The 12,357-nt window shown below is 47.1% G+C and overlaps 1 protein-coding gene across 2 annotated transcripts in view; it reads left to right on the top strand.

Annotated features, from left to right (window-relative positions):
• Nucleotides 1-12,357, top strand: part of slc8a2b (solute carrier family 8 member 2b) — a 105,769-nt gene that overhangs the window by 60,742 nt on the left and 32,670 nt on the right. For both annotated transcript variants that reach the window (XM_070969988.1, XM_070969987.1), the window contains exon 2: nt 5,293-5,355. The gene's annotated coding sequence lies outside the window, so the exon portion shown is untranslated. The remainder of the gene's footprint in view (nt 1-5,292; nt 5,356-12,357) is intronic.

Below are 12,357 nucleotides of genomic sequence, written 5' to 3'. Positions count from 1 at the left end.
CTCCAGGGTGAGGTGGTGAACATGCAGCATTGATGACACTTTAACTTAAAGCACTGCTGTTTCTGAGCAGCTGCAGACTCTTTAGCACAACGACAGAAATAAGATTTTGTTGACAAATGTCTTTGTCCCTGCTGCTGCCACCTCAACAAGACAAGTTATGTAACTGTGTCCGCAGTCACAGCAGAACTTGTTGAAATGGGACTTTGCTGTTTAATGCATGTCCATCTGGGCTCTAACTTGGTAACTCTTGAAGAAGTGAGCAGAGAGCTGCCAGCTGGGTTCAGCAGATTGGCGCAGAATACTGTATCTGCGCTGTGAATGAGTAACACTCACTCAGCTGCCGCGTTAGTCCCTCTGTAGGTGTGACTTTTCAACGCTGTGACCTCCCGTCCTCCATGACTGCTGACGTGTCAGCGTGGTTTTGTTTCGGCGTTCTTCTCACAAACTGATGCGTCTGCTTCGCTGGTCTCGCTGTGGAAGAATATTTAATTTAAAGTTATCTCTGGCTCGGCCCTTCGTGCTTTTTAAATTCGTTGCCATCACTTGATGTCAGCCACAGTCAGCGCTGTTGACATTTACCACCTATGGGTCAGTGCGGGGTCACAGCGACTGATGCAGCAGGAGCGAATTCATAAAGAGGCTCCAGCCAATGGATCTGTCAGGAAATAATAAATGAAAAGCACCGCGGCCGAGCGTCGCCTCCTCTGTGCACGAGCATAGCTGTGAGAGCAGCTTCATTTCTCTGCAGAGCTCCGGCCCGTCAGCCTGCGGCCTGAGCTTTTCCAAATAAATTGAGCTGAGAGATTTCCAGTGTTTTCAGAGCGCCGCTTCACGCTGACCGTGGTTGCAGTAGGACTGTATGTGTATGCATACAGCCATTAATCCTCCTGCTCGTCCGCCTGCACCTCGAAGTGATTGCATTGCTCTTTCATCTGCATAGTTTACATGACGGAGCTATTTGCATTTAAATAAAGAGCGGCGTTCAGATGTGAAGAAGTCCCGCTCGATAACGTTTCCGCCGGGCACAGTGACTGTTGTCAGGACTGACAGCACATCTCCGTTACAGAGGAGCTTACGGATCATTTGGGGAATTACAGCTACAATATTTATTGCACAGTTCGCTTCTTCTGACCCTAAATCTGATTACATTGGAACCATTGTCAAATATTTTGAAGCTAGAAATTGAATTTGCTTCAAAAAGGCTGCTGCTCATAAACAGCAGTAGACTGGGAATGCTTTTCCTGAGCTCGTGAGGGTTCAGCCATAGCTGCGGTATCAACACTGATGTTAATGCATTCATTCTGATTGGCTGGGCTGACTTAACGATCCCTGCTCGTCTGCTCAAATGCCAAACACCACAGGCCCAGGTGAACAAGCAAATACCAAAGTGGTGGTTAAAACTGACCCGAGGCTGCACTTCACAGACAAACTGCAGAGGCTGCAGCTGTTTCTAATTAGCAAATAAATGACCTTTTATGTAGCATCATCCAGAGGTTATTACTGTGTTGCACAGTGAATTTCATTTAATCGATTTTTCCATTTTACTTTTTGCTTTGAGCTACTTGAACTGTGGCGGAAAAGCAGGAATTTAAATGAAATGATCACATGGGAGATAAAGTCAATACGGAGAATTTAAAAACTTCCTTTTGTCGATTTTTTCAGAGCTGTATTTATAAAAAATTACAGAAAACAGTGCTGACCAGTAGCCTGTGTTAAATCCACTGTTCTATGAGGCAGTTTGTCCTTCTGCAGCCTTTAGCTGTAGAAGAGAGTTTGGAGAGTGTCGCCTTCAAAACCCAAAACGCATCGTCGTCAACTTACCATATCATGTTGCAAGGCATCCTGGGAAATGTAGGGAATCACTAACTGAAGCTGACAGAAGAGAAGAGCTGCTGGAATGACTCGATGAAAGATAACAGGAAGTAGCGAATGAAAGGAGAATCTTGTAACAGTGAAACAATCAGATTCAGCTCGTTGTGATCTGCAAAGGAAGCCTGAACGCATCAGAGCAGCAGGTTCAGTGTTTGAGACCGTGTTCTGCTCCGGTGGACAGACAGCAACAGTCCATCATGATCTGAATCAACGGTGAACTGTGGCGAGTCAGGACAGAGAAATCATTTTCCCCTGAAGATTGTTTTACTCCTCATCCCCCCAAAGTACTGATGCTCTCCACAACCACACACACAGACCGCCTGACACAACAGGGTCCCAGAGTTACTGAAATATGTCATTGTCTTTAGGGACATGTTGACATGATGGGGCCTTGTTGCCACGGTGACCAGCCTTGAGCTGGGTTAGAAAATGAGTTTTGATAGATGTGCCCTTGAAGAACATAGAGTGGCTGTCATGAAAAACCTGAACTGAGTAAAGGGATCTTTTTAGTGGACGTTGTTCGGCTGCAGGAGTAGATTGAGGTGTGTCCGAAGGAGACGAAGACGCGGAGCGGGAACAGAGCCAGAGAGGCGATGTGATGCATACCCGACCTGTGCTGCGTTTAGCAGAGGAGCTGTGCGGGGTGAAAGAGCGCCGTGATTAGAGAGACAGCTCCGAGGAGTTTATTCGGCCGTGAACTTTAGCGTCTCCGCCGCTGATGAATGTCTCCGCAACGAGCACGTTGGCGTCAACCTTTAGTCGAGACATTTACGTCAGCCTGAGCTGAGAGCGGGGAGAGGAGGACAAAGCCCTGATGAGTATCACAGACAAGGTCTCACACCTGAGGACCGTGGAGCTCCTCACTTTGTCCACTGTGGTGCGTCGAGGCAGCAGCTGCAGAGGTGCTTTGTGTTCGTGTCACATGCAAACTTTTTCACAGCTAGAAACGCTAAAAATAACCACAGAATGTGCTTTGAGACGCTGCTCTCTGCTCGCGTGTCTGGCGTTTCCTACATGTGCGCCGTCCCCTCGACGCACCTTGCAGAGCAGCGGGTCACCTCTCCATCCGTCTCCAAGCAGCCGTCCTTCTCTGCTGATTAAGAGCTAACGACTGAGTGACGAAGAGGCTCCATCGGCCTGTTAATGGAGGTGGAGACCTCGTTAAGAAGGATGGAGGACTTAAACTCCCAAATCACAGACTGGATCTGCTGATTTCTCTGCAGAAAACCCAGAATGCACATTTTATTGAGCACAGCCTTGTGTTAATATCATGTGATCATATAATATTTATGAGGCATCTGCACTCAGGTGAGAAAGTCACTGCAGGATGTAAATAATGAAAACCAGGAATAGATTTAAAGAAAGAAGAAGAAAAATATGACATATTTTGTTGGAGGAGCGGAGGTTGTTCGTGTGCTGAGATGTCAGCTCCAACAGGTTTTGAACTCTTTGTAGAAAGGACGTCATTGGTGTCCTCAGAGGCGAGGACAAAGGCAGGACAGCTGGATTCTGGGTGGTTGTTCACTCTGAATGTTAGCTTCAGTGTAAGGCGTCAGTGTTTTGTTCAGTGCTCGATGTCATGGCTCCTTCACGGGATCACAAATGAATCGCAGGCGTTGCCATTCTTTTCTGTTTTCACTCATCCACCATTAACCCACACGTGAATTCATTAAGCTGGTGAATATTAATGGGCGAACACAGACGACGAAGCTTTTTTAATGAGGTGTTTGACTTGATTCTGGATATTGACCTCAGCCATGTATTGACTTGGGGGCAGACTTTAATTGTCCATTGACCATAGTCCTGTCAGCCCTCAGTCGTCTCTCCTCGGTCAGGCCTATAGCTGGTGTTTGAACGCTTTTTGCTCCCAGACTTCTTCATTTCTTTGAGACAGCTGACAAGAAAGCCAAAGCTTAACTTTAGCAGCAGAAAAGGTGAACATCAGGTCCTGGAGGACACTGTCCTTATCCATGATTGGACGGGTGAATGTGATCAAAGTGAGCAGGCCCAGGCTTCTAGATCTTTCTCAAAGCCTGCCCGCATGCCTGAATGCATCCTGCAAGCTCGGCCCCATCGCGCCGCTCTCTGTACAGGCTCAGAGATAAGAAGGGAGGTCTGCTGCGCTGCGTCTGAAGCGCCACCACAGGGCAGCTGACGGGGGAAACGTGGAGGCTGCAGGCCTCTGCTGCTGTGTAAAAACTCCTTTATCTGAAAGAATCCCATCCAAACATGAGATAAAAGCTGCTCACCAAACCAGCCTTCTGTCAATATTTGTGAATTGCTTTGCTGCTTTCTTCAGATTATTCATGTCAGCGTGGGCCAGCGGCTCCACTTCAGAGATATCAGCCGGCGTCTGGGTGGAGGCACCGGCCCGGTTCTTTCTTCTGTTCACTCCTGTTACAGATAATCCAGTCCAGGGTGACGCATGGACCGCCTTACTCAAAAACAGCATCTACACATCTGCATCAAGCGTTGCTCTGCTGAAGGCATCTTTTCTGGTTATACGGCTTTTGTTCTGGCTGTCCACGGCCTATTCCAGAGACATTCAGTCCAGCTGTGACCCGTCCATCTCTGAACGCTCTGCAGAGACAGACCTAGCAATGGTTACTTAGAAACTTGTCTTCCTGACCTGCCACTTGTCTGCTTTGTGCATTCAGGTAAAGAAATGTTGCACCTGCACAAACCCAGTGAACAGGACAGATCTGAGGGACTTTGATGACTTTTTGCCACATTACCCTCCATCCATCCATGTGGACTCTGACCTGTCTGCTGTTTAACTCGGTTAATTTATTCACGTTGCTTTACTTCACCCCCAAAATGCTAATGCTAAATGCTAATACTGTGACAACATTTTTAGGCGTTTTATATCATCTTGTAAATTGGCTGCAGTTACTCAGACTCACCAAAATGATTTAATAAAAGGCCAAAAATCAACTCCGTCTCTCAGCTCACAGGTTCATCTTCCTCACTGTGCTGCTCTTCATCAGTCCGTTTGTCCTTCTGCTCTTCAAACCAGCCGTGTCATGTGACCCGCTGGTGGAAAAATGCTGCACACACACTTTAATCTGTGTGTGTATTTGTGTTTGTTCTCATTATCTGTGACCAGTCTTTCAGGACGGCCGCTCGCCGAAGAAACTGACATCTTTACAAATGAGAGCTGATCGCTAACCCACGTCCCTCTCTCTCCCTCTCTCTCTCTCTCTCTCTCTCTCTCTCTCCCCCCTCCCTCTCTCTCTCTCCCTCTCCCCCCCCCCGCCTTGAGCTCATGGCAGCGGCGTACTTTGCCGTTTGTTTCTGATGTGTGCCGGTGGGAGTCTGCCAAGTTTTGAAGATGCTTTCGGCCATTGTTGCCTTTGTTTGAGCAGCGGAGTGTTTAAAGAAGTGAAAGCGTCTCATCTCTTAATGTCTCTGTCTCTGCAGCCTGCCAGTGAGTCGGAGCTCTATGTGGATCGAGAGTTGAAGAAGGAGCGCCTGAGACCAGTGGTGAGTTATATTTCCTTCCCTTGAGAGTCACAGTAATCAGGCCAGACGCTGCCACTGAGAGGAGGTGTGGAGTCAAAGGACACTGGATCAGATCCGCCTCACCTGGACCCTGTCAGAGGAGTGTGAAGTGTTCCTTATAGTCTCCATGGTGTGCTTCCACGCTCACACATTGATCCTGATTCCTTTTAGCTTGATATCTGCAGTGTCAGCGGTCCATCAGTCCCTTGTCGTCTAATGTTAACTGAGGCCCCACAAACAGCAGCACGTCAGAAGTCACAGCTTTCAGCATCGCTGTGGCTTTTAAGTCGACTGCACCGTATGTGTAAGACGTGATGATCTTCATGACTGATGCCGCTTTGATCCCACCCACAAAGACTCTGATTGGCTCAGGTTGTTTCTCCAGCAGCCAATGAGAGCAGCGCCAGGTCTTCTTGAACTTCCTCTCAACTCAAATTTTGAGGTGTTGGTTGTGATTCAGGGATCTGAAGCGTCTCCCTGCTGAATCAAACGTGGGCTCTGCTTTGGTTTCATCCTTCTGACTGACGTGTGAAACAGCATCTCAGCTGGTTTTAAAGTGTGTGTCGTATCTGCGGGAGGCACGCTGCATGTTAATCTATGTTTCTCTCCACGATGGAGCGCGGCGACGTTCGGCGCTGCTCGTGTGTTTCTCATTTATGTGGCAGCTGAGATTTGTGGCCCTTTTTAGTGAAACATCCTGCAGCATGTTTCAGCTTTAAAATGTTTTTACACTGAGTAATAAAGATTTAAGATTCGTCACGCTGATGCTGATGCTGATGCTGATGCTGATGTGTTCAGAGGCGTTCAGAGAAAACTGACTGAGAGGAAACTGTCCCTGAATCAGTTTCCTAATTATTAAATTTGATTCAGGTTTTCTAACAAAGTCTGGCACACACACACACACACACACACACACACACACACACACACACACACACACACACACACACACACACACACACACCCATGTAGTCACACATGTGTGTCGCCCGATGGCCAAGAGGCTGAGGGCCAAAGCAATGCATTGTGGGTAAGAACAGTAATGGCTCATTAGTTATCTCCCACGGCATCCGAGCCAAGTGGTGATGAATGAGTGCCGTCGGTGGGTCATTACTGTGTGTGTGTGTGTGTGTGTGTGTCTGCGTGTGTGTGTGTCCTTGTCAACTTTGCACTAGTTATATAATTTGTCCGTGGGTGTGTGTGTGTGTGTGTGTGTGTGTGTGTGTGTGTGTGTGAGGTGGAGATAAATCATGAACATGTTCCATGTGTGCATCTTTTTCTCTGCCCTTTTCATATGCATGTGTGTGTGAGTGTGTGTGTGTGTGTGTGTGTGTGTGTGTGTGTGTGTGTGTGTGTGTGTGTGTGTGTGTGTGTGTGTGTGTGTGTGGTGTTCATGTGTGATTGACTGTTTGTGTGGTAATCATAAATAATAAATGCTCACAGTGTGTGTGTATGTGTGTGTGTGCGCGCGTGTGTGTGTGTTGGGGGAGGTCCCCAGAGCTGGCTGATGGAGCTCAGAAATCATGTCAAGCTGTCATGAATCCGGAGGGAAACTCATGGACCAATGAGACACACACACACACACACACACACACACACACACACACGCACGCACACACACACACACACACACACCTCCACCTGCATCCTGTTAAAGTGCAGCTCTGACGGGGAAGACGATGGGCCAAAGTGCAGCTGGTTAGAGAGAGAAAGATGGAGAGAAACTGGAGATATGATAGGAGTGTGAGGACGGAGCTGGAGGACGTATGAGACGAGTGGGGACGTTGAGCTGACTGCAGTTTGGGGACAGACTGCTTCTGCGGGGGTTAGGACGAGGTTTGAGGGTCAGGGGTGGAATTAGGTTAAGGTCAGGGCAACGAGTCCCCACAGCAATAGTGAAACAAATGGGTAATATCAGCGTGTGTGTGTGTGTGTGTGTGTGTCTGTGTGTCTGTGTGCATTAGCACAGCGGCGCGTAGCCTCGTCACAGTGATTTGTGTGTTTGTGTTTGTGGAGTGTGTCGGCTGGATTCTTCTCACCGGCCAGATGTGACATTGATAGATGTGTGTGTGGATGCAGTTAGGCAAAGTGTGTGTGTGAGATCGATGAGGTTGATGAGTCTCAGAGGTGCGTTTCCACTAACAGACGCACTGGAAGAGGTCATATTAGCATATTTTACAGTGTAAACCCTGGAGGCGGTCTGCGCTCTCGGCTCGGACTCTCCACGCTGTTTGGAACATTGTCTAGTGGATCCGGGTCTTCAGGATCTCGTGATGTGGATCCGTGGTTTGTTTTTGCCCTTTGATGTGATTCTCTGGGAACAAAATGGAACGATGTGGACCATGGCCAGCGTTTGGTTGGTCTAAATAAACTGGACCCATTCCTTGGACTTGTTTTATTGGACCTCTTTATTCTTACTAACCTTTAATCATGATACGCTTCTGTTACTCCAGCGGTTCTTGTGGTTCACCCAGGTGTCTCAGGGTGGTTGATCTCTTCCATTTTCTTCCATTTTTTAAGACGTTTTCACGTCTTTTGTGCTTGTGAGTGTGTTTTAAGACACACCTGAAAACCTGTGATCTTCTCCTTTAGGTCAGTTTTTTCAAGTCTTCTTCAAGTCTGTCAGCATTTTCCTGCTGTTGTCTCAACATCTGTGGCATGATGTTACATCAGTGGTCTTTGGTCCAAGTTTAACTCTGCTTGCAGTGGTTCAGATAAGAGAGTAGATATGATGAGATGACATTAGTGTACTTTAAATGTTCAACAGAAATCTGAAATCAACAGAAACTTTTTCCTTTTTGTCTGAAATGATCTTAACTTTGGGGCATTTTCTGACATATTTTGTGTTTGTTGAGGTGCCAAATGAAGAGAGCAGGAGCTCAGGGATCGCTGCAGTGTGCTGGAACAGTGAGATGGATGGTGAGGAAGAACGTGTCAGGAGAGCCAGATGCATTTGTCCTGTTATATTACTGTCTGTGTTGTACAAGCTTTAGGAGACGCGACGAGACAAACTGCATGAGAAAAAGAAAAGATATGGAAGGAAAATATGAGGGAAAACGAAACAGAAGAGCAGAGGAGCTGAAAAGATATCACCAAGCATCAAGATCATTTTATTATTTTCACACTTCTCACCAAAACGTTTCTCATGTTTCATATCAAAATGCACAGTTAATAAGCTAAAGGTCCGTGCTAAGACACGTTTCCCATCCTGCCAGACAAAGCAGGCCTACGAAACTGCTGAAGACCAGCAGAGTCGAGCTCTAACCTGAGGGCTGTTGAGTCGAATCCCTGAACGGATCTGAAGATCTGTGCAGAGAAATAAAGAAAAAGTGTTTCTTCATGCGTCTTAACGGCTGTCGAGGAGGTTCAGCGACGATTGTTGTTGAGTTTTTTGAGACAAATGTCGCGTCTCTGCGCAGGATAAGGACACTGTCCTCTAAATTCAACCACTATATTAGAAACCAGGAGCGGGGACACATTTGAATTCTGTTAACGTCTTTATTGTCTCCTGATCTGCTTTATCTGGAAATGAAATGCGGAGTGTTTCCAGCTGAACGCTGCAGTAAATTATTCATGTGGCTTTGACTCTCTGCGCTCACGTACAGCTAAGACAAAACTAAGCGTCTCTTTGAGCATCGCGCAGGAAAGCTTATGAGATTTAACAGACTCAGCAGGTAAACAGCAGCTCTGAGGTTTGGAAAGCCTCGGTTTGACTTCAGAAAGACGATGTGAGACGTCCACGGGGTTCCTTCTGCGCCGTCCGGCATCTTTCTCATGAATATCGAAGAATCTGTGGGATGAGTACGTCTGGATTAAAAGTTTGTTTGCCTTGATTTTTATTCCTTTAACGTGCTGATACTGAGCCCAGTCTGATTCTTGTATTTACCCTAAATGTGGATTAAATATGTGTTTGACCTTCTGAAATAACAGCTGCAGACCGTTTAATCTGACACAAGCTCAGCGATCCAAACGCTGGTGGTCCTGATTCAGAACTGTAGAGCTGATGAATTATTGATACGATCTGAATAAACCCTCGCGGTTGTACGTTGGCGTTGCAGAGTGATGCTTCTTTAACCTCATAAACAGAGTACAGACAGCAGCCTGCAGACGAGCCGGGCATTCAACTTCATTTAATCTGTTCAGTTTTATTAAAGTAGCATCAAATCCAAACATGTCATGTCTTAGATTGAATTCATGCTGTTTGGCAGCTGATATGACCCGCCGCCGCCAGCGACTGTGACGGTCTGCACGGCTGAAACGAGAAGCTGCTGCCACACGCAGCACAGACGGGATCAGAGCACAGACGGGATCAGAGCACAGACGGGATCAGAGCACAGACGTCATGGACGCATGTGATGATACTGTGGTAAAGACTGGGCCTCTGGTGTCTCGTAATGATTTGGGGAAATCCACTTCATTCAACAAGTGCAAACACAGAGAAGATGAGTGAGAGTCAGTGTTCAGATGGTTCATGTGTCCCTGTTGATTTAGGACTGGAGCACGGCAGCTGGTTCAGGAGGAGATGGAAACGCTTTTGGCAGTTTGTTGATGAGACTCCATCAGTCGCTGGTTGATTTCTGATGGCTTATATTGATCAACAGGCTGGGTCATTGAAGGTGTCATTTTTAAAACATTCATGGATGTCATTATTCCTCCGTGCTGTTATTGGTGCTGCGGTGGAGCTCACGTTCCTGCACTGGATTCAGAAAATAGAGGATTCAGAGGGTGTTGGGTGAGAAGCCAGAGAACTAACAGACTCTTAATGGTGATGAATGTCTGCCATCATCGACTGACTTCTTTATCAAATCAACCTGAGCTTGTTTGGCACGCTGTGAACAGACACACCTGTGGATAATTTACCCCCCCGTAAGGTTAATCCCATCTGAAAGAGGCTTTAGTGTTTTTATCCAAATCCAATTCATGCTCTTCTTTAATGGGAGATTCTTACTTCAAAACATCGGCTCCAACATGAAGGCCACGTCCCAAATCCTCCTTAGTTGATATAACACGCTACATTTGCTGGTGGTGTACATGGCGTGAAACACCAATCCCACAATGCAATGCTCTTCATGTTATAGATGCAAAAATTGCTGGTGTGTGGCCGTGATCTGGACTTACTGCAGCAGGAGTCATCTTATTCATCTGACAGTTATGTTGTTCAGACCATGAAATATGAATCTGGGACAGTTAAACCACAGTTCAGATGTAGCCTCGTATTTATATTTATATTTATATTTACTATAAGCAGTAAATGCGTGCCGTTTGCAGGTCTGGACTCCATTGCTCGTCAGTTGCTGCAGACTTGCTGCTGCGTGGCCGTTCAGAGCGGGATTCATCTCTCCAGACTGTCAGCTGCAGCAGCTCGATGTGCTTCAGAGGAATCTTTTTTACTTTGTTGGTTAGAAAGCTGCAAAAGAATCTGCTGTCCAAAAAAAAGTGTTTATTCTCCAAAATGGTCTTAAGCACGAATGCACAGAAAGCTGGTGAAAGCTTTGGAAGGCGATGGGCGGAGGTGAGTCAGGTAAGACCTCCGGACCCTCACGCACAGCTGTGACTCCCCAGCCTCAGGACTCAAACAGCAGCACGCAGTAGAAAGACGTGCAGCGCGAGCGTCACTTTCCTCTCCATGCTTCGCCTCCATTTTCCATTCATGCCCTGTTTAACCTGAATGCACGCTCTGAATCCACATCAGCTCTCACATTGTCGTCGTTCAGCAGAGGCTCTTATCTTTTTAAAATCCGTTTTCTGCATGAAACATAAATAAAAACAGGATGCAGCGCTTTGCAAATCCTTTTTGACCTTTATTCAGTTGAATACGGGACGAAGACAAAATACTGACTGTGATGAGGAGGGATGAGGCGCGGCTGTCGGCCCGTCAGGAAGTTAAAGATCCATTCGCACGATGTGGAGTTCATTCGTTTGTGTTCGGGCTCTGTGTGGAGTCTGGAGGGATGATAGTGCTGAACGCTGAGCTGTGGTCCACAAACAGCATTTTGAGCTGCCCAGGTTGGCAAGGTGAGCGTGGAATGAGGTGATTTATGGCGTCGGCCGTGGAGCTGCTGGAGCACTTCATCACCTCAGAGGTCAGAGCCACCAGCTGGTATTCATTCAGGACACGGGGACGTGGTTTCTTCAGGACAGCGTCCACAGTTTGAAAGGTGGGAATACCAGAGTGTTGAGACAAGGTTCAGGACGCAGGACGAGCTTCAGCCTGCTGGCTGTGGAGTTTAAAGCTCGGCTCTCAGAGTTTCTGTTATGTACTCTTTTTTTGGGACAGCAGAAAGAGTTCGTGTTTGCATTTTTCAGACTTTCTTTTTGGGTCGCTGAGTTTCAACGCGGCGCTCTGGTTCCCTCTCTGCGTCCCTGCTCTCTGTGGACTGACACTGAACGAGGCTCAGCAGGCATAAAGAAAATGATTGTTTAGAGACCAATTTTCTCCATGATTTAGCCTCGCGGCGCACTAATGAGGGAGGGAGCGTTTGTTAGCCTCCCTTTGTTATTTGTGCTTCGTCATGTGAGCTTCGGTTCCAGTGGACGTTGGGAAAGCCTCAGTCTCACTTTACGATGGCGGGGAGATCAACACAGGGTACACCAGAGACAGAGAGGGAGATAAGTGGTGTAAGACAAACGTCCTCTGTCTTCATAAAGGTTCATACGAGATGCTGAGAGTCGATTGGATGCTGAGCAGCAGCCGGATCACATGTGCACTGTTTCCTCCTCTTTGAGTTAATTTAGATCCACAGCGACCAGCTGATCTCAGTAATAACCTTTTATGAAAATGAAAGCATATTTTGGTACATCCTCAGGAGGAACCAGAGGCGTTGGTCCTCAGGAAGTCCTGAGAGATGGACTGACACACTGCTGGCTCCGGTGGACAAATGAAGATAAATACAGAATACTAATGCAGTGATTGGTGTGTTTAGCTCGGATGTCCATGTGCACATCACAGCTATCATCTGTCCTATGAGACAAACAGAGACTTTT

This window comes from Chaetodon trifascialis, chromosome 9, assembly GCF_039877785.1.
Source record: "Chaetodon trifascialis isolate fChaTrf1 chromosome 9, fChaTrf1.hap1, whole genome shotgun sequence".
Classification (NCBI taxonomy): domain Eukaryota; kingdom Metazoa; phylum Chordata; class Actinopteri; order Chaetodontiformes; family Chaetodontidae; genus Chaetodon; species Chaetodon trifascialis.
This window is presented reverse-complemented; position numbering and strand designations above follow the sequence as displayed.